The 23,687-nt window shown below is 44.7% G+C and overlaps 1 protein-coding gene across 2 annotated transcripts in view; it reads right to left on the bottom strand.

Annotated features, from left to right (window-relative positions):
* Positions 1-23,177, bottom strand: part of JDP2 (Jun dimerization protein 2) — a 78,014-nt gene extending 54,837 nt beyond the window's left edge. Inside the window, exon 1 of one of the 2 annotated variants that reach the window (XM_086937515.1) lies at positions 22,981-23,177. The gene's annotated coding sequence lies outside the window, so the exon portion shown is untranslated. Of the gene's footprint in view, positions 1-801; positions 1,057-22,980 lie in introns of those variants that run through there. The other variant, XM_086937516.1, reaches the window with a different exon arrangement.
* Positions 23,178-23,687: the final 510 nt, after the last annotated feature.

Below are 23,687 nucleotides of genomic sequence, written 5' to 3'. Positions count from 1 at the left end.
CCAGTGCCCGTTTCTCTCGCTCATCACTCGCAGGTGCATCTTCAACACCCCACCACTACCAGCTCTCACCCACCCGAGACATTTTTTTCACAGCCTTTCAGTGTGTGCTCCTCGCCCTGTAATACTTACTTCTAACACTGACCACAACTTCCAGCTTCTCACACTGCACGCCTTATGGGATTCTCAAAACAGTTTTCACCAGAGCACTTATCACACTACCCAAGTGCTAATGTGCACCAAAGCCATATTCACATACTGGCAACTTCTCACATTGCCCACTGGTGCAAGCTTCCAGAGTATCCACCAATGCATATGCTCTACCTAAATCACCAGTGCCAACTTCTCACATTGCCCACTGGTGCAAGCTTCCAAAGTACCCACCAATGCATATGCTCTACCTAAATCACCAGTGCCAACTTCTCACAGTGCCCACTGGTGCAAGCTTCCAAAGTATCCACCAATGCATATGCTCTACCTAAATCACCAGTGCCAACTTCTCACAGTGCCCACTGGTGCAAGCTTCCAAAGTATCCACCAATGCATATGCTCTACCTAAATCACCAGTGCCAACTTCTCACAGTGCCCACTGGTGCACTACCCACCAGAAAGCACACTAGACGAACGAGACAGAGAAAACGAAAGGAAAGCGTTAGGAAAGGAAAGGGGCACCGAGAATAGGTAGAAATAACGAAGGGGGGGGGGGGGAGAGAGAAAGAATGAATTGTAGGCGGGGGCGAAGAAAGGGGGAGAAATAGCACATAAAAGAAAGAAGAGCGAACAGAGATTGAAACAAGTATTTACCTCATACAGTGAATGATGAAGCCCTGGTTTCGGGATGGATTGAAGGGGGGGGGGGTATTGTGTGGGGAGGGCGTGTCGCCTCTGCTGTCCGCCAGCACTGGGGCCTGGGGGTCTCCACAGACCTCGTTCCCGCACAGACCTGGCGGGCTCCAGCATCACTCCTCACACTCGTATTGCCTCACACCCCCAGACGCCCGCCCACGAGGACCCCACGGGAGGCTTCGCTCCCCCGGCTGTGGCAGCCGTGGAATGTGCCACCTGAGTGCCAGGCCTCCGTTTCGCGGGTGGAGGGACAGACAGCCAGACATCCAGTCGGACAGAGTTTGGCTGCGGGCGCGGGCGCAGTCGGCTGCAGCGTGTAACGTAAGCCGTGCCGAGCCGTGCCAAGACAAGCACGAGAGCGCCAGGCCTGCGCCATTGGACACCCTGCCTCGGCCGGGGCGGGCGGAGCCACAGCGTGGCCTCGGCCTGCACCGGGGTGTGCACTGTAAAGGCGCCTGCGAGGGCCTGGGGGGACGTTAGATAGTACCATGGAAGGGAAGTTACAATAACGGCAGATAGGAGAATCACAGCCTGGCCTAGGGACTGTAACTGAGAACCACGAACCAAGCGATGGACGGGAGCAGAGCTTTAAGTGCCCTGGGTCCTGCCGGTGCTCAGCACCGGCCGTTCTAAAAAGGAGGTCACGAGACGGGTCCCTATCGGGTTCTACATTTTTGCACTCAACAATCCGGTGAAAAGTTAATCTTAACTCTGTAGCAGTATTACCCGTCACTGCCTTTAGGGACTCGTTATGGTTATTTCATAGTCTCATCATTTCAGAATTGAAGGATTTTCAATATTCTATACAACGGTGCCATAGTTGTTGCTTATTTATCTTATGCAACTAACAACCGTGGGCAAAGCCAATAGTCCTGGCTTGTTGTAGGTGTAATATTACTTGTATTATATATCTAGATGCAATGACAGAAGCAGCACATTCCCAGTCAGGCGGCACACTATGCTAAGCAACGCAATAGGTCTTGCATGAACAAGAGTTTGAGCTATCCGCATTGTAAATTACCATGCCTTTTATTTATGTGTTTCTTTAAAACAGATAAATAAAAGGCATTCAGGCACATGCATCATTGTTGGCTTTTGCAATTCCTTAATTGTGATTTTTAAGGAATCGCACTTAAGAAATCACAAAAGCCTATGCATGTAGAATTCGCTTAAAAATTAGCAATTTCTAATCATTCCTTAATTGCGACTCGCAAATTGCGAGTCGCAATTAAGGAATACCTCCCCATTCATTCCTATGGGCCTAGAGACCCATAGGAATGAATGGGGAGACATTCTTAATTTGCGAATCACAATTAGAGAATCACAAATTGAGAATGAAATTTCAAGGGGCCAGGGTGTCAAAAGGACACCCTGTTGCACCCCCTGAAATTGATCCATGCACATATGTTGCGCACACACATGCCTTAAATGCATTGCATTTAAGGAAATCGCAATTTGAGAACTCGCACTTAATTGCGAATTCTCAAATTGCGAGGGCCTTGACCCTTGATGCATCGCAAAAGCAAATTTTGCAATCGCAAATGGCCGATTTTTGAGAATCGCCACCGTTTGTGATCGCAAAACGCTTTGATGCATGTGCCTGATTGTCATTTACAATGCCAATAGCTTAAACGGCGCATGTCATATAAAGAAGAAAAAAAGTGTTCGGAGCAGGCAGGACAAAGACCCAGAGGGCAAAGGATGCATGTGAATCTATCACTACTACCCAGGCCAGTGAGCCTTTCTTTTCTGATTAGGACAGGTGTGCCTAGCTATATGAGCTGCAGATGGAAAGAAGGCAGGCAAAAATGTAACTATGCCTACACTGAGACCGGTGGAAAAGTCTGTCACTATTGCCTACAATAAAAAAGAAGGCAAGCAAATCTGCCATTGCTTGTTATATTGGGACAGAAGGGCGGGTGAGGTTGTGAATAAGAGGTGTATTGGGACAGGTGGGTGTCAATTATAGACAACACTAGGACAGAAGAGAGTCAAACCTATTACTACATGCTATCCTAATAGCATGTAGTAATAGGTTTGACTCTTCCGACTTCATTTAATCAAAAGCAGGGTCTCTGGAATTATGCAGCACAGTAGCACACCCCTTACTTGATCCTTAACAACCTCCTAATCCATCAAACATCCAGTAGGGCCTCCCTATTATGGCCTATGTAGCCTTTCCTGGGTGCGCTAATGTGAGTTTCGTGCACACCTGGTACTGTGTGCCCACCCGTTGGTCTGCCCCCTCCAGTTTGTGTCCTGTATGTTACGACAGTGGTGCCATGCTTCCTCCGTGGAGAGCTACCGGTGCGTGTGACATTCTTCACAGCCTGTGGGAAGGCTGCTTTGCCTTTGTGACTGCACCATTTACCATGGCCCAGCCAGCCTGGCTGGGAGATGGAATCAACAACCAGCTGAGGCCAAACCACTTCAGGTGTGCCTTCAAGGTCCAACCATTGCACGTGCACTAGTTAATAGAAATGCTAGTGAATGAGCCCTCACCTGCAACAGGGTGGCCTGATTTTGAAGAAAACAGAACTGTAATTGGAGTTGGGCGCCTGTTCAGCTCCCCCAGTGCCAGAAATTTACCAGACTACTAGGCATTATTTTGACAGTGATTAACCTCTGAAGTAGCATGTTTTGAAGATGCAGAAATGCATGCGTCCCACGTTTCCTACAGCTGCCCTAAACGTTAAACTCAGAGGCAGAAACCATACCCACTGAGCTATCCTGAACAGTACTTGAATGCTGTGCTGGGCTTGATGGTGCGGGACTATATGTGTCCCATTTTCTTTCAGCTGACCTTAATAAGTCAGCAGCAGAAACCATACCGGCTGAGCTATCCTGAACACACTGAATGTTGTGCTGGACTTGGCTGGTAACAAGAAAGACTATCTGTCCATCGATCTGCATCTAGTCTGGAAGTGCAGGTAACCAACACCCACTTAATCCTTTCAAGAATGCAGCTAAAGTTTGCTTCAAAAACATAGCGGAGTTAAATTTTGACAGCAAATATTAACACTGACTAGTTTTGGCGTTATATTTACCCAACTGTAAGTGCTGTCTGTGCACTTCGGGTTTTTACAACTGTGCTCTATTTTAACAGGTCGTTTAGTCCGTTATTGTATTAAAGTATTGTTTCCAAGGAAAGAACTTTACAGAGAGCTAGCTTTGTGTTATATTGTATCTAAATTCCCCCTAACTCATCTGCGTCTTTATTGCTTACCATCGCTACCATAGGAGTTCCAATTTAAATCAGGCAGCCTTGATTGACGTTTGCAATTTACAGCACTGCAGGCCCATGGGCCAGCGAGGAGCCCAGCACGCACACTGGCCATCTAGGCCTGTAGAAAGGCAGGATGGCAGGCTGGAAGGTCCTGGATCTGCCCCTGTGGGCGCACTGCCGCTGCAGGCAGAACTGTATGCTATGGGCCGCACTGCTGCTGCAGGCAGAACTATATCCGTAACTCCTGGCTTCATACCACAGATGGTCCAACGTCTGACCTCAGCTACTCCAACCCGGACCTTAAAAGTGACCATCTGGCCACAGGGTACCGTGCTTATCTAATACCACAACTGTCTCACTGCCCCTGGAAACAACTACCCACCCATTCTTGTCCACAAATGCCCCGGGACATGAGCACAGCTTTTGCTATGGTCTCAGCATAGTGGTCTTACCGCCGGTTGTCCGTGCACCTTGCCCTCTCCACTGCCCCACCTCCCCCCCACCTCTGACCCACCCTGCCTGCTCACATCTCTCAGAGGCGTGCACCCACCTTGCTCAGGCGCATGGTTGTTCTGGGGGTGGCCGCAGGCGGCTTCTACTTGGGCCCATACCTGCTGCACAGCTCCCAGCTCCCGGTGCAGCCCATAAGATGCCCCCTTCACAGGCCCTGGTCGGGGCACTCCTCCTCGGCCACCGTGCGTCTGGATCTCATTGAAACTTGGAGATTTCCAAGGCAGTCCCGGCGAGTCCGCCCCTCCTCCAGCCATCCCTTCGGCCCGCCCTCGTTGACACACAACAGCCATTTAATAATAACCAGACCTGAGGCAAAACAGGTGCTGGCCCTATAAGAAAGAGCCGGCTCCCTGGCACAGGTGGGGACCGGGAGGCCCCTGACAGGTGGAGCGGGTTAAGGGGGGACACGCAGCCCCCAAGGGCGACCACTAATCCTTGGGACATACAAGCGTATTTCATATTACTGCAGGCTATGGAAAATGTAACTAGCATCACACAATGTTCCTGGCTAAGTGGCAAAGGAGCGATTAGACGGCAGCTCTCCAGGTTCTCAACTCAGGCTTAAGACACTAGTCCGCGTCTCCTATTTAAAGCAACTTTGCCATTTTACGAAAATTCAGGAATCAGGTGACAGTGGCGAATTAGCAACTTCTCTTCCATTACAGGAAATGGGAAAGTTTCAAGTTTATCTCGCACACATTTTCTGCACAAAGCTAATCAACAACTTTGTTATGCACACTATGTGATTGAAGGCGCCATGGTGCTTAAATGACAAGCACGCAAGTGGTCCGCGCGCGCCACAGCGAGACATCAGTTTTGTATTATCGGGCACGATAATGCAAAACAGATGCAGCTGCTGCCCGTAACAGACACCAATGGAATGTTGGCAGAGCAAAAGCGGGACATGCGCCCGCCTTTGCCCAATTGGTCTTTGTTAAAAAGACGCATGCAAAGCCCAATAGCCGGGGGGAAACACGAAAAGCACACGCACAAGCGTGTGCGATTCCTAGGTCAGTTTTTAAACCACCCACTTTAAGGTCTCTCGCTGCGCGAGCAATGCTGCGCACAGCAACGCTAGGCACAAGACCTAAAAAGGATACTATGCAACAATTAACAACTGTGACAAATGTTGATTTCCTCCCACCTTTCAAGTTGACTTCAAAAATACTCAGAACAATCAATTTTACATTATGTATTTTAATATATATATATATCCACAATCCATCCTGCTCCCATCAGAAGAAGGCACGCACTCAAGGCTGAAGGTATATGGCATTCTTTATTTTCTCGGGTCTCCCTCGACCCCGCCACTGAAGAGAAATGTTTAGGCTAAGCTAAGCAGCCTTTCTCAATCTAGCCAGCGCCCTTCACATGTGAGCATAAATAGCCCATCCTCCACTCTTAGGCAAGGTGCATACTGATAAACATAGAAAAAAGATGTGCCGAAGTGCTTAATGCACATTCAAGAAATGTGGCTAAAAAGGTGAAAATATCGCAAACAGCATATCAAAGCAAAATGCAGAGATATATAAACATTTAACTGCGTAATGCGTGATTAGTCCACAATTCAGGTAACAATGCTAATGTAAACCATTAAGGAAGCACACGGTAAACCAGATTGCCTGCTCATAGGTAGGGCATATACTAATTAGAACACAATGTTGTACATGTTTACATGCATAACATGGCGCTGACCCCGTCAGTCAATGTAACCTAAATGCAAAATATTTTTAAAAATAGACAAAGATAAAAACATTCTGCCGATATATTAATGATCCAATATAGAGGAGGCAACACTTCCCTCGAAGTGAGACTCCATGGCGACACATCCGCAAGGCCCACTCTATTATTAAGACACTGCAGAGGGAATGATGTAACGAAGGGCCCATTAAACAGCGTGCCGCAAGATACTACCCAAATTGACTGAACAACCAACGGTAATCTGTTGATCGGCTTGAACAAAATGTAAGAAGCTAAAAAACACCAAATGTGTAAACTTGCAGACGAAAATGTCAGCCTACATGTTGTTCATTAATATCACAAATGGGACTACTAGTCCCATAATGCCCCAGGTAGCATTATGACAGTATCGGCGTCCATAAATTATAATAAGGCATAACCTCATGCAGAATAACTAAGGCCTTAGGCGCAGGACAAAGTCACCGTAGCAATGTCCTAGTTTAAGTCAGAAGGCAACCTCGGTTTCACAGGAAACATTGAAGTTCCATATGCAAGTAATCTGCAAACAGTCATATCGGAAAAAAAGAGCAACTCACAATTCCGACGTTTACAGGGAAAATGCCTTAAATGTCTCAATGTCCCAAAGCAAAAAGCAGCATGAAATATGGCATTATGGCAGTCACAAATGCAGATCGAAGGAGGACAGTCATACAAATGAATATGCCCGACAGCCATCACCGTTTCTGCCTGTTCTTTCACGGTGCCCAGTCACCAGGGAGACGCCAGATTGCTGAGCAAGGTGCTTCTAGACACAGGAGAGTATAAATATATATGCACAACCACATACATACACACACACATGTATATATATATATATATATATATATATATATATATATATATATATATATATACACACGTTATAGTAAGGAAATGGAATTTAAAAAACTTGAGAAATTCACTGAGAAAACAGAAGGTTACAGGGATGTTCTAGTTAGGCTCAGGTTTCATGCGTACAAAACCAGTGAAATCCAGCAGTTATAGCTAGCAGAACTAACTATAACTCGCACCGCAGCAATGCACTGCTTTTGACCTCACATATTACTCAGGACCTGGTCAGTGACATCACTGCTGACATCTCAGATGACATCACTGATGCCCACGTTGCTTTTGGACAGAGACAGCTGCTGAACACGCAGCTTCCTCTGTCCAAAAGCAATTCTGGTCTGCTTTTAGTAAGCAAGAGCATTTTTATGCTCTTGCTAGCTAAACGTGGAGCAGAGTTTGTTACGGCTTGACAGGAGTGGTAAAGCTGCCGCCAAGCCATAGCAGCTGCAATGTCCTGGGGTGGGTACCGCGGGACATTGCAGGGGGATAGCCCTGGGAGGAGGTGGTCCCTATGGCCATTATTGGCTCCAGGAGGGGGCCGTGTACCCCCCTCCTTTTTTAAGTCGAGCCTGTGCAACGCATGTGGCGCCCTAGAAGGCATGCTGTATTAGAGTATCGATTTGAAGCTCCCCCCACTCTTCGCCCATATTTTTTCATTGGCTTGCGTCATCGTTCTTTGTCAATGCTGGCTTCTGATTCGTTAATAGGCTTGTTAGTCTCTCCTTAGTTCCGTTTTGTCTTCATTTGTAACCTCCCATGACGACTGGCCCTTTTACTTCCGTTGTTACACAGCATGTCTTATTTAGTCTGTAAGCTCCATTTTCTTTAACGAGTTTCTCCTACTGCAGGCACAATATGCTTTCCTGCAACAATCAGCAGGCTATGAGCGCTTTCACTTTCCAAGCAGCCCGGGACAATGGCGGCCATTTATTTCAAATGAAATGGGTCTCACATATACAAGAGTTTGAGCTTTTTCATTGTAAATGACAATGCCTTTTATGTATGTGTTAATTATCAAAACAGATAAATAAAAGGCTTTGTCATTTACAATGCCAATAGCTTAAACTCTTGCAAATGCGAGACCTATTGCAGTGCAAATGCTTGTTGTCATTTGTCCCGGGGAGGTGGCGGTCCCCGCGGCTGCGAATGGTCAGCGTGGACCCCTGCTTTTTTTAAATATTCAAGCCTCGGGGAGGTGGCGGTCCTCTGGGCTGAAGGGGTCCAAGAGGACCCCAATTGTCAGATAAATAAGCCCTGGGGTAGGTGGCACATCATACAGGCCTCCCCGCATTTATTGTTCTAGAAGCCCCGGGGAGGTGGTGAGCCCCGGGCATCAATGAACCCCAGGAGGGGGTGGCCATGTTGGACAACCCCCCTCCCCTCCCCAAGAGGCCGAGGGGCTCAGGGTATTTCTACCCTGCCCCCTTATATTTCTTTTTTTACATTCTTCGGTGGGACTCTGCTTCAAGCCTAGTCCTAAAATGACTGACAACACATCCTGCATCTTTGAAACTACTGACCAAATTTACACCAATTCACAAAAAGCACACTTTCTGGACCAACATCTAGCTTTTTGCCAAATGTGGTAATATTCCATTCAGAGGTTTGGGCTGTAGTAGTGTTAAAAAAAAAAAAATCCACCATGGTCATATGATGGGGAAACGTGTTTTGGGACCCCCCTATGGAAACTTCGGTCATAACTATACTTATCGCCAGTAGGATATATATTTAACTATAGATATATATATATATAGATAGATATATGTATCTATAGAACTATAGATATATGTGTGTGTAGACAGATAGATAGATAGATAGATAGATAGATAGATAGATAGATAGATAGATAGATAGATAGATAGATAGATAGATAGATATAGAGAGAGATACCCACACACACCTACATCCAGGGGTGTCACAATATAATAAAGGCAGAAGCCAACAATTTCTCTAAGGAACATACAATTTTTAGCTTCGGTGATGTCAGTGTTTGTTGATTTCATGCTAGAAAATATAGCTGAAAGGTAGGCGTATGCATCTGAGCATTTTCATTTCAAGTATAAGAAACAACAGATGTTTTCACATTTTATTGAAGCTGCCAATGTGTGCGTGGGTCTCTGTGTGCACACTTAGGGGAACACAGATGTACCAATTGGTGTCCTTCTGCTTTAGGGTGCTTAATGCTTTTAGCAACAGCTGTACCATTTGCTTTGCCAATGAAGCTTGTCAGAGCTGGAGTTTAAGAACCAGGAAGGAGGGGTAGAAGAGGAATCACAACTTTAGGGATAGGGTAAACATGGAGTGAGAAGGAAACCGCAAAGGGTTGAAATGAAGAGCGGTAAAGAGAAATGTGAGAGAAAGTAGAGAGGATAGTACATTAAGGGATGGTAGAGGACAAGACTAGAAAAAAGCAAGAGAAAATATGGCCAAGCAAAGAAAGGCAAAACAGATATGAGGTGAAGAAGGAGGTGGGGAAAATAAAGCTGGAGAGAGGAAAGTATTAAAGGAAGAAAATTAAAGGGGAAATAAGACAGCAAAGAAAAAGGACAATCATCTTTAAAGAATGACAGGAGAAGAGAGTGGGTGTGCAGAAAAGAACTAGAGAAATAAAAAAGAACAGCACAGGCTGAAACAGAAGGAAGAGTAAAGGAAAGAAGGCAGTCGAAGGAGCAAGAGAGTGAAAGGGATTAATTAATTAATTAATTAATTGCAAGTTTATATAGCGCTAGGATCGACTCCCGGAGGAGTATCTCCGCGCTTCAACCGCTGCGAAACCCTTCCTGGCTTCCCTGAGAGATGGTCCCTTAGTGGGTATCTCCAGGGTGAGACCAGGCATCCCCGGCGGTCTGGTGGGGCCGTTAGTGAAGATGAGGCAAGCTAATGCCCAGAGTTGCCGAGTGTGATCGCTGATCAGAGTGGGCACCGAGGCGAGAGAATTATCGAGTCCGCTGACCCTGGTCCAGAAACCTGCCGCGTCGGGAATCGAACCCTGGTCCCGGGCCGTCCTCTGCTCTCGGGTCTGCCGCCTCTAACCAGTGAGCCACACTACTGAGCAGAGAAAACAGGAAAAGATGACATACGGAGAAGCTGAAAGTCAGAGTGTAGAACAAAGGAAGACGAGAGAGGTGGAAAGGACTACAGATGACAATAAATACGTTTGGAGATGGAAAGATGGCAGGAAAAAATAAAACTGGGAGAGTGGCTCAACAGATTAACACATGGCATTAGCACAGACAACGGGTCTGGTGTTGGCTGCCAACCTTTTGGTTTCCCCAATGTTTTTTTGATTTATGAAGGCTTTTGTAGAACTTTGTTACAAAATTTATTTTTGCTTCATCGAAATGCCAGCACTGGACCAGTTGTCCCTGGAAAGAAAGGGGACTGACTACCTCTTCAATGCAAGTGCACATTGTGCTAGAGGAGAATGCCATAGTTTACTTTGAGTGAAGTTCGCCTATACTGCCCCATGTTGTATTCTGTAGTGGGTGTGAGTGGAAGCAAAGGGTGAATGACACAACTACAGACCAATTGATGAAGAGGGTTTAATCAAAATACCTTGGCTAACACCAGACTTAAATACAAGAAAAAGATTAAATGGAAAAATAAATCAATATAAAAGGAGAGCTCGAAGGGCATAGAAACCGTAAAAGAGGAGTAAAGCGGGTGAGAGAAAGGGGCAGAGATTGATTCGGACGAAACAGCAGGGGGAGAAGTGAGATGGTAAAGCAAGGCAGCTTACGAAAGAGAGCGTAAAGGACTATGGCCTAGATGCATCAACATTACCTTTTGCGATTTCTTAATAGCGATTTTTAACGAATCGCTATTAAGAAATCGCAAAATGTGATGTATGTAGGAAATCGCTATTTTTTAGCGATTTCTTATTAGTCCTTATTTGCGAAATCGCAATTTGCGTATTCGCAAATAAGGAATAATTTCCCATTCATTCCTATGGGCCAGGAGGCCCATAGGAATGATTGCGAAATAATTCTTAAATTGCGATTCGCAATTTGCTAATCGCAATTTGAGAATTATTTCAAGGGTGCAGGGGTGTCTCATGGACACCCTGCTGCACCCCTGAAACTTACATGTGTGTGTGTGCATATGGCGCACATACATGCCCTATGGGCATGTATGTGTGTCACATGCCACCTTCAAAATTGCCAAATTGTGAATTTTGAAATGATTTTGCAAATTAACACCAACCTCAAGTTGGTGTTAATTTGCGATTTCTTAACCTGAATTCGCAATTTTAAAAAGCTTCATACATGGCATTTAAGGAATCGCAAAATTGCGATTCCTTAAATGCTTACGCAAAATAAGGAATCGCAATTTTTTACGATTCCTTATTTTGCTAATTTTACATACATGCCAAAAGATGCAAAATGTCCGTTTGCGATTCGTTAAGGCCGAAATTCGCAAAAGGCTTGATACATCTAAGCCAGAGAATGGTAGAGCATGGGGAGAGTGAGGAATTAGGGAGCGAGTTGTGCTGGAATAAAAGGTATACCCCTTAATTATGAGTTTTGTACGAATATAAAAACGGGTGCCTCTTTTAATCTGCATGCAAACAATAGGCTGCTATGTGGTTTGAATCATGTCTTTTTTTAGTACACAATGCATGTCCATGTGTTGGATATGGCCTCAGAGCTGGACTGGGAACTAAAAGCAGCCATAACTAATTTGATCAGATCAGCCCCCATTCTGCATATAGTGAGCAAGCCTGCCCCTGTAAGTGGGTTGGGGGGAGGGGGGGGTCACCCCACGAATGTTTTAGATAAAAGTGCAGCTATGGTGCATTTTACAACACAGTTTTCAATATTGGACTTTAACCAATCATTGAATGGATGGATGGAGCTTGAAGACACAGCTGAGTGGCTTAGTGAATGAATAGTTAAATAGTGAGGAGCGGGTGCATGAATTAATTCAAGAATGGAGGACACTGAATAAATACTTTAGCTATGTGGAGCAAATGGTTGCAATGCACTGACCAAAGGTGGGCGCTCTGGTTTACATTTTAGCTTCTGCATTAAACTATCACCTTCCCCAAACACTACTACCACCAATTCTTATGAGACGTGCACAGCCCGGATGTATTTAACACGAGCACTGATTCAGCGCCAGAAAGAACTAAACACAAACTTTAAGCTTTGATATAAAACAGGAGAGAGAATGAGATAACCACATAATGGCTGAATTGCACCAAAAACGTCCATCAATCCTACTTCCACTTGGCCACATTGTGTAATCCTAGGCAATTACTTTTTTTCTACAGTGCCTCCTTTTCCTTCACCATCATGACAGCTCCCTGAATGACATAATTCGAGGTGCGTGCTAGACAAAAGCAAAATACCCCAATTTCACTCCATCTATAGTAGATCACGTTCAGTGAACACAAGACAACTTTCCTCGTGCGTTGAAGGCAGGAAAGACAGCTGGTCCCCAGCAACAAAACCAGCCCCCCGCCCCCCCCCATCCCTGTCAGACCACCGGGATAATGCCTGGGCCAAGAAGCGACAGTCTCGGCATAGGTGCCTGCATTAGATTTCTAGGCTTTTGTGGATTCCCCACAGTTGTGACAACGTCTGGGGTCCGAGCCTTGACACCCCATAGAGCACCAGTGCCTGGTTTCTGTGCTGCAACACCCATTGAACCCCGAGAGCTTTCTAGCAACGCCGCCTAACTAAACCAGCTTTGTTTCCAGGGCTGAGCAAAATCCTGCTCTTTTGAGCAACAGATGAGATTGCACGGCCTTGTGACCTAATAACAAACTGCAGTGCCCATGTGTATCACCAGCTACCTCCAGAGTAAGAAGCCAGAAGAATGCTTGTGAAGATGTTCTCTGGCTGTGGCACTTGAATTCAAAGTGGGAGGACGGCCCTGAGTTCCCACCATTGACCTATAAACACTGAAACTCTTCAGCATGCGCTTAGGGCCAGTTTTGTACTTGGGAAGGAATCTCATGAGGTCACAGAACAGTGTCAGAGACTGGACACCTGGGTTCTGCTCCCCTACTGGGTACAGAAAAGACTAGGGACAGGAGTGACAGCTGAAGTTACCCACCCAACCTCCAGAAAACAATTTAACATCTGATAATATGTACATAGTTATTAAATCTCATCACACAATTGTTGCCAGTTGCCCCATACCCTCTCAAGTCTCCTGGGGCAGCCAGCTTTGGGGGCTGTAATAGTCTGCATTGTCACACTGGTATGAGTGTGATGGTTAGTAGTTGTGTTGGTACTGTCATTGATGACCCTAGCAGGGGCATTGGGTTGTGCAAGCTTCAGTGGCTTCCTGACGAGGGCCTTGGTACTTATTTGTTTGCAAATTAAGCACAGGGTGACATACTAGATTGAGCACCCTTTAGGAAGAGCAGTTCCACAGCCCAGACTAGATAGGACGACGAGGGACTGGGCTACGGTCTGAAATTCGTAAGTCATTACTAGGATTCTTTACTGCTTAACCCCTTCCAGGCTGATGACGAGCTGGGCTCATCATGGCGTAGCCTCCTCGCACACTGATGACGAGCCCAGCTCGTCACGTAAAATGCGATTTAAAAAATATCAGCGCAGGAGCGGAATTCTGCTAGCGCGCATGAGGTTAAGGTACGTGGTACTTTGAGCATTTTGGTTTCATAGCTAATGTGACCGTGCAGTAAGAGTTTCAAATTAAGAACAACCCCCAGGAATTGGGCCTTGCTTACAAATCAGAGGTTTGTTCCGGAGAAGGTTCCAGTCAATGATAAGATTATGTGTAATGGTGTTTTTGTTATTTGTCGTGCAGAATAAGAACAGTGTTTTGTCTAGGTTTAGTTTGAGGAAGTGGTTAGAGAGCCTTGACTCATGTGGTCTTGTTTAGTGGTTCTATGTCCCGTTCAAATCTTATTTCGTGATAATACTGAGTGTCATTGCACATACAGATCTACATCTCTTAACTCTGCATTTATTGTTTCATGTATAGGATGAAAACGTCTGGGCAAGTGTGGATCCTTGGGGACCCCGTGGAGAAAGGAAAAGGGCAGGGATGTATGACGTTACAACGCATGCTTTTACCACCCATGCCTTTACAACGCGGTTTTTACAACGCATAGTGCTTTGGGGCGCTGGATAGTGAATAGTTTAATTTACTATTCCAACTCCAGTCCCCGTGGATAGTAGGGAAGGTGTTGGATAGTACATTAAACCTATTCCCTATCCTAGAGCGCCCCCCAGCGCAATGCGTTGTAATGGTTTGCGTTGTAAAAGTTGCGTCGTAATGGTAGTGCGTTGTAAAAGTTTTGTTGTAAAGGTTGTGTACCAAGGGCAGTGGCTTTGGAAGGGGGGTGCGGTGGGTGCGGGCTTCCCCCGGGTGTCATCACTGAGGGGGGTGACAAAATGGCAAAAATATGTGTTTTAAACACATATTTTGGCCATTTTGTCAAGCTCTGCACCGGGTACCACCTGACCTTGCTACGTCACTGGAGAAGGGTCGCAGGAGGTGGTCCCAATCTTAACAAATTTTGACCTATCACTTAGATAAGATCTAAACCAGTTTAAGACAGTCTGATTTTGAAGAGTGTTAAGTATTCTGCTGCATCAAATGCCACTATAAGGCATGAAGAACTATGATGCCGTGTCCGTGATGCGAAGGGCATCATCAATTTTTTAAATTATTATTTACTTAATTATTTTCAATTTTTTTTTATAAAGAATACAATCACTGTACAGAGTTAGCATAGAATGAGTAGTCATTTATACATTGTTGTTTATATAGCTAGCCCCTTCTGTCTATATTTTGAGAGCGAATTTAATGCGGCAAAGCTTGCCCTGCAACCCTCAGTGAAGCCTTAGTGGTCTGAGTTTTGTAATGTGCATTTTATGATTTTGTTTTCATAAATAAGACGACTAGACCCTGCAATGCTGTGGGGCCCCATTTGATAGCTACTAGTACAGCAGTAACTACAAACAGTATTTATAAAATCATAATATTATCACAATAGCCTTCACGCCTCGTCAGGGATAGTAAGCGCTAAATTAATGCAATTACAATCAATACACTCTAAATACAATGCATAAGAACGCTGCTGTAATGCAGCCCCTAACATAGGTCACATCTGCAGTATTCTGGCTTCCAATGAAACCTTACTCTCTTCTGCCCAAAAACATGCCTACCTTTAGAGGAGGTGGTGAGGGAGAGAACCCACAACTAAAGAGAAGTTGACACTTTCCCAGACTAATGAGAATGAACTCCCAAAGGGCGCATATTTACAACACAGAACTTAATTTTATTCAAAAAATATTTTAATGTAATAACCACATTGAGGAAGTGCAGACCAGTCCTTTGGCCTTCAGCTCATCCCAAACCAAAGGTTAGGCTAATAACTCACCTCAGCCTTTAGAGTCTTCAGCTAAAGCAGATGTATTAACTATAGCTCGATCTGAGGATATTTTAGCTCAGAATGAAAACACTGACAGCTCAAGCCCAACCCTGTACTACCCCTGCCCAAGCTAAAGAGCAAACTGATGGTTCCAGCTCACAGACCGTCCCAGATCTCCATGAGCAGAACCCCACAGGGTCCTATATATGCAGGAGGATTTCAGCCTAGCAAAACCAAAACTGAAAACTGCAGCCAAACTACACACTATGCCAAGACATTCCCAGATGCAACAGGTAGACTACCTGCTGCAGTTATTTATCCAGGTTTTTATCAGGAGTGTATTTTGCTTATGTTGGACACTGAATTCTTATTGGATTTTATGTTATGGACTGATACTTGATGTTTCTATTGTACTTTTATGATTGCCGATGCTAATCGAAATAAAGTAAATATTGATAGATTGATTGCCTGCTACAGTTCAATTACATTGTTTACCAGACTGATGAACAGCTGCCTTAGGAGGGCTTCTGAGGCAGGCTACCGTGACCTGCCTCAGAATCCCATGTGATCCCAAGTGCCCAAGTGCCTGCAAGCTGAGCAACAAAGTCACCCCAACAGTAACCAAAAGGTAACAATATTAAACCTACTACAACAACAGCTGTAGTCTCAACTGTAAATAAAGCCAGAGCTTTCCATAGCTGCTACACATCCTCCCTCAATCACAAATATTGTCAGTTACCCAAAACTAGTATTCGTTCTAAAAACTCCAACTCAGAAAATTCTTTGTAAAACGAAATCAATTATTTTAGTGTAAACATATTATTATATTCTTAAACTTTCAATACTCACTGTAAAGCACCCCATCACATAACTGTGTTTGTTGTTCGTGCCACAAAGAAAAAAAGGAACACATTTAGTTGATAGATAGCTATAAAGAGAAAGGTAAGCTTTAGAATATTTGATCAGAGCTGATCCACTCGAGTGTTCACAAACTTTTGCCAGTATCACTGAATGCACAAGTCACTCTGTCCTGGAAACACACCAGCACGAAGAGAAACAGACTCAGAAATTGAGGGAATGCATGAATGCATACACTGGAACAGGGCAACACAGACAGTGGGACACTGCAACGAGGGCACTGATGCAGGACGATAGAACAATGGGACATGAGTAGAGGGACACAGGGACAAAGCTAAAAGCGCCTATGAATAAACTTTAAACTGTGACAAGACGATACAAACACGCTCTAGGTCAAAGAGAAACACAGGGACACAAAAACTGACACGAGCAGGGAGATATGGTCACTTGAACAGAGAGAGAGACACACACTGGAACAAGGAGATACAATCTGAGTAATAGGAAGACATGGGCATTGGGCAGGAAGCGATGACACATCAGGTAGACATAAATGCATGCACAGAAACAAGAAGACAATAACTTAGGCCATGAAATACAGCCAAATGCAAAAGAGAGATACTGACTGATATGTCCACTGGGACAGAGAAATAATGTCTCGCACATACTGAGAGCAACAGCCTAACAAATCAAACAAAGACACAGAAAAACTGAATTACACTGGGACAGGTTGACAATGACATGCTGACAAGGCGAAGGAGACATGGGCTTAGGAGAAGAGAGAGATGGCAAAGACACATTTGCAATGCAATAGGTCTCGCATTATTTAAATTTAAAGCTATAAGTTTTGCAAATTAATTTTTTTTGTTAATTGTTTTGTTCAAAATATCCGTACAGTAGCCTAGCTGCAAAAGTCAATAAATATTTTTTTTAAGTTGTGCGTCTGCTGGGTATTTTGCTATTCATTAACTTTTGTAGTAATCACAGCACACCACACTTTAGCTTAAGATGTTTAAAAGTAAAGCGCGGCGTGACGCAATTCCTACAAAAGTAAATGAATGGAAAAGAAATGTAGGGTATCCCACCTTTTTTATCTATTCATGACTTTTATAGCAATGGTGGCACACCGCGCTTTAGATGTTTAAAGCTAAAGCACAGCGTGCCAACATTGCTACAAATGTCACAAATAGAAAAAATTAGGCCACCGTATTTGTTTTCTATTTATTGACTTTTTAAGCAATTGCGGCACGACGCACTTTAGCCTAATATTTTTTTAAGTAAAGCGCGGTGTGCTGTGATTGCTATAAAAGTAAGTAAAGGAAAAAGAAATGAGGCGTCCGCCCGCCTTTTTTTTCTATTTATTGACTCATGTAGCAATGGCGGCACACAACGCTTTATCTTTAAATGTTTAAAGCTAAAGCGCGGCGTGCTGCCATTGCTACAAAAGTAAACAATATGTTTAAAGAAGAAAGTGCCAGCAAGGGATTCCAGTGTGTTTTAAAAAACGGCGTAACAGACGTGAAGGCTCCTCAGCGTCAGGTCAAAGGTGACGCTGAGGAGCCTTCACGTCTGTTACGCCGTTTTTTAAAACACACTGGAATCCTGAGATTAATAACAAAAGGATTAGACATCAATCGGCCTGATTGTATGGACATAACTACAGGGGAGATTTGGCGATCCCTTAAGGGGTCATCTACATTGCATTAAATTCACTGCCCTGATGATGGTCTTTGGATATTACCTTTGAGACCGAAACGTCGACACACCAGTCCAAGTCTACATCCTGCTTTTGACTTTCTATTTATTATTTCTAAAAGAAGTCAATTTTACATATATTTTTGTCAGACTGGATTGTTTTTCTTATGTACTAATGGATTGTTTTGTCACTTCCGTTTACCTAAGATTTATATGCAATTATCATTGATTGTGTACCCTTGAAAATTTGACAATTTGAACTCAAAAGAATATAAATAATAATTTTCTTTGAAGAACAAACTTTTTCGTGTTGCTTTACATTCTTCTTTTTTCAAAAGTTCATTTATTGAACAAAATCACAAAAAGTGTTGATAAACTGTTTAAATTGTTTGACTTATATAGGGCTAGTGTGGTAGCTTCTATAGGGTCTGAAAACAGACAATAATACAAAGAACAGTGACTGTTTCGCTCAGTTGACAAGTCTTAATAATATAGACTTCATCACACTGCATAACTTTGATTTTTGAATAAATCCCTTGCTGGCACTTTCTTCTTTAAACATATCGATTGCCCAAGCCCGCAAGGGTATATTGGGTTACCCACCCCTATAACCAGACAAAAGTAAACAAGCACTGCAAAGAAAACTAGGAAGGACAGCAGCAATAATGGGAGGGAGGGGATGCATCTGCAAGCGAGGAGGCAACAGATGGGCAAGAAAAAGAAACGATGTCCTCTAGGAGGGAACCAAGCACCCAAAGGCAGAACTGATGGACACAACTGACCAACCACAGTAAAGGAATTACCAAAAGGCAGGGCAACCAACCAATCAGAAGCGTTGGGTGGATCTTAAAGCCATATTCTTAATACAACATGTCTCGAAGAGACAGCACAAGTGGTACCTAGGCGAGACCTAAACACTGATCAGTGAAACATTGATAATTATATTGGCTTCAGGAGGAATTTTTGGTGGTACTTTTTCTGGATATAAAAAGCATCCATGGCATTTGTGTACCCAGCCCTGGGCACAAAGCTGTGGCTGATGTATCAATTGATATTTTGGTTCCCACCTCATGGCATATACATATATGCTATAATAAACGATTGGCCATGTTTAATAGCCATGGCTTTTTAGACATTTTTTCAAGAGGAATTGTGCTGAAAGATTGGCAATTTTTTCAAAATGATTTGGGGGTTGGGTGGGTATACCTGTAATCTTCCTCAACATGATCAGACATAGTTGGCACATCATGGTAGTACGTAGATAATTCATGTGTGCCCTTTCAAATCCTATGACTCTTTCACAAATTAATGTGCCCAATGTGCTATAAAATTTATTATTTGATCCAATTTTTTCAACATTTTCTCAGGGGAGACTTTTCAAACCGCCCCATGAGAAAATGACGCTGTCCCTTTCGCAGACTGCAGTTTGTGGCAAGTATTGCACCCGAACTCTTTCAAAATCACCAGTCAGCACTGGTCACCCCATCCTAAGCCTCTTGATAGTGACCCAGTGACCCACCGTTAGCTGTTTTTATAGTGCCGTCCTCTGGCCACCCCATCCCTGGTAAGTGCCTCCTCTAACACTGTTCTCTCAGAGCGCCTTCAGCCCTTTTCACTTTCACGTTCCCTTCTACCCTCCACTCCTTAAGGTCTTGTCAAAGAGGTTCAAAGTCGTACGTTACAGCTCAGCCCTGCCTCTCCCTCTGGGACCATCTACAACTAAGTGCATGCTGAGATGTCAAATGCAAGCCTTTATAAGGCGCTGACTACACAAGGTCAAGTCTCAACCTTCTTTTTGTAACATGGTGTTGTTCTGTCAGGGTTGGTCTGGTACATAAAATAGGTCCAGGCACCAAAATAAAAGTGGCCCCCATTAGCAAGCTAGATCGCTAAAAATGTGGCCCATATTAGGGAAGTTTTGAACTAGTAACGACACGCTGTATTATTATTTTGCAAGGTGTGGGAGACTGCATGCATTTGTGTTTGCAGCAGGCACTGTTTGTGGCAATATCGGGGAAACCAACAGTAAAAACCGATCCACCTGGCCATAAAACATGCCCACATACGGTTAAAATACCAGCCCACACACTAATCTGTCAGACCAGCCCATCAGGCCTATAAGCCAGTCGGACCCTGATTACTGTGTTTCTGAGTCGTGATTGGGTACTTAGGTCTCCAGTAGGCACAGATTGACAGTGATTGCTTGGGTAGATATACTGTGAGGAAGAGACTGGGGACACTGCTAGTCTGGCTAGGTTTGCAAACGTCTCATGGTGGTGGCGACTGCCTGGCAATTTCTGCAGATGTCAAATGGTTGTAGTCATTACTTGGTGAGTAAGGTCTGCAGATTTCAGATGGTGGCAGGGCTGGATACGTTGGCAGAGTATGATAGTTCTGGCCTTCATATTTCTGTAGATGGCACACAATGCCAATATTTGACTCGATTGGCCTGTGTGGTGGCTAGCCTTAATATTTATGCTATGGTTAAACAATGGTATTATTATAACTGTATGGTCACACTTGGTAGCAAGACAAACCTGGTACCTCTGCCGATGGAGCACAACAACATTGATGAGTTTAAAATGTCTGTAGATGGCACATGCTGACTGGGCTGACCCAGATATCTTTGTACATGGCATACAGTGGCAAAACTGAACCTGATATATATGCCTTTTGTGTTCGGTGGCAACGCTGGACCACATATGTCTGGAAATAGTGCATGGTCATATCCTGACACCTCTCTCCTCCTAAAAGCTAGGGCACTGAGGGAAATAAAGTGGTGTGTACCTCCCTCTTGAGCTTGTGGACTCATGGGTAAATAAATATTAAGAAAGTGGAAGCATGAAAGGTCTGGGAGTTCAAACACTGTCAGAGGGGGTTGGGAGATTGGCGTCCTCGTGGCCTATATCTCACTAAAAGGTCACAATGATTTATAATTAGGGCTTTCGGTTTTATGGTATCTGCATTTATCCATATTTATTTTTTGCCTACCTTATTGTTATTTGTCCATATTTAGTTTTGTTTTTATGAACAATTAGAGTGATACAATGATATATTTCCCCATTTATTTACCTGATAAACATGTACTAATGCTTTGATGCCTGTTTTATAGCAAATTTAGCAGCCAACATGGCAAAACACTACACCCAAGGGTAAATATTAGCATTGTATACAAATATATGTTTATATGTGCCTGTATTTAAGGAAATCTAATTTGCATTTTAGCTCCTCGTGCTGTCTGTCTGCTCAGCTGCTGGCCTGGAAATCATGAGGGGCAGCATGAAAAGTCACTAACAAGAAGCACAATGTTCTGTATTTTTCCACTTTCAATAATAAATACAGACAGGAAACAAGTCGTTTTCTGTCTGTATTTATCTGTAAAAATTGACAACTGGGAGCCTTATTTACAATTTCCCTACAGGCCATGATTTCCCCCAAAAGAGTGGTCTTCTGTGCTGCGCCCTCAAAAGGACTGCAAAGGATTTGTGCCGTAGTGCCCTCCACATGTTTGCAAACGGCACACAGTGGGCACAGTTATTTTGATATATTATTATTTTGACTTTCATACAGCGCTAGCTAGACCTGAAAGTATCATAATGTTTTATATGTTATGTGAGGTACATGAAGGAATTCATAAGAGTCATAGTTGAACAATACAGCATTAAGTGGTTATAAAGTCACACATATATGTGTACACAGTCCCGGCTAGGGTATGTTTCCAGGTCACATTACAGCCATGATGTCTCCAGCTGGCACATGGTAGCACTGCCCACCTTGGTAAATCAGTCTACGTGGCATGGTAGCTGTGCTGGCACGCATATGTTGGCACATGTGGCACTGTGCAGGTTACAAGCTGTGGACCAGGGTTAATCTGCAGATGGCACACGAAGACAATGTTTCTGAATGTGCTCACAGCTGGCACATGGTGGCAGCACTAGCACAGGGCTGTCTATAATTAGCACACAATGACTGGTAGTTCTCTCCGTGCGGGGTGGTTAAGGACATCTTGGGGACATTGTGGTTGATGGCCAGGAGTCTCTTTGAGTATGTATGAATAATGTGTATGTGAAGTGGAGGCGTTGAATGGGATTTGTAATGATTAGGCAATGTTGTTTACTGTGTCTTTTGATTATATATAAGCAAGATAATATATATATATATATTATATTGTGTTTTATAATATAATGTAATGTATGTTTTCGCTTGATCAAAAAGAAATAATAGAAATCTTGAAAACGTAATAAATGTTTAAAAAATAATGTTGGGTAAGTAACTATGTTTTTGAACGACTCGGAACTTGAAATAATGCAGGTTGAGCGGGAGGCCTTGGTTTGAAATGAAGGGGCAAGAGCAGTGACGTCATTCAAAATGATGACCAAGTGCAGAACATGATGAGAGGCCCTGGAGTCTCCCATACCTCACAAATATGCATTGGCCTTGAGCTGGAGGGAAGCCCACTGAATAGCCAACACCACCCCAACACTCCCACCCACCCCCTAGGGACTACAGGGGCCTGCATTAGGCCACTACTGAGAGAAGATGTCGATACCTGCAGCCGAAATCAGGGGGAAACGACACACCCCCGCCCCATGGTCACCAATAGGGGGGGGGGGGGGCGAGGGGAGGCTCATACCCACAGCAGCATGCATGGTGGGAAGTTACGGATTCCTGAATTCCGACTCTGCACCCCAGAAGAGTGAGGGGTACTAATCCCCCCCACCTCTAAGTCTACACCTCTGGGGAAGGAGTGTACTGGGACAGGCAAGAGTATTCTCTCGTGAGTGGGTGGGTCTGTGCGGACGGGCAGTGACACAGTCCTCGCCAGGCAGGGGAGGGCGGCGGGCCCCCTGCTCGGTGCCCTGTTGCGTTATGTAAACTCCCTTCCTTCCTCCTCCCCCCGCCCCGTTCCCTTGCATCCACTCACTGCGGCTTCCAGTCCCGCTCCCGGCCCGTGCTGTCGCTGCTCCAGGCCCCCCCGGACTTCCGCCGCTCCCGCGGGCTCGGCCCGACCACCCTCAGCTCCCGCGGCCTCGGGTTGCATCAGCCCCGGTTTATAGCGGCCCCTGGGCGGGGAGGGGCCGGGAATGCGGAACCGGCCCGAGAGCCAGGGCAGCAGCAGCGTCAGGGGGAGGTGGGGAGAGGAAGAGACGGACCGCGAGGGGGCTCGAAGCGGAGAGAGAGGCGCGCACACAGGGCCATTTTATTTATTTATTTTATTTATATATTGTTATTTAATGCGATTTTCTATTGCACGAACATTACCCGAAGGTGCCAGAGCGCTTTACAAAAGAACCAGTTGTGATACATAAGGATTTAGGATTACACGAGTTACATAAAAGATACAAACAGGAAAAGCGCGACAGAGAGAAAAGCAGGAAAACGTAGGAGGGAGGGCGGGTGTAGAGGGGAAGGACAGGTGAGAAGGGTGCGTGGGCATCGGATTACCAGAGAAGAGCTGAGATTGAGCGGCGGATTGAAGAAGAAACGCATGGGCGGGTGGAGATTAGAGGGGTGGATAACTTGTCAAGGCGAGTTGAAATATGTGAGGGCAAGGGAGGAACAGGGAGAGTGAAAAAGGAAACGAAGGGGAGAAGTAGAAGAAGACGAGAGGAGAGAAGGCGTGGACTAGGG

The sequence above is a fragment of the Lissotriton vulgaris genome, chromosome 9 (genome assembly GCF_964263255.1).
Source record: "Lissotriton vulgaris chromosome 9, aLisVul1.2, whole genome shotgun sequence".
NCBI classification, from domain to species: Eukaryota; Metazoa; Chordata; class Amphibia; order Caudata; family Salamandridae; genus Lissotriton; species Lissotriton vulgaris.
This window is presented reverse-complemented; position numbering and strand designations above follow the sequence as displayed.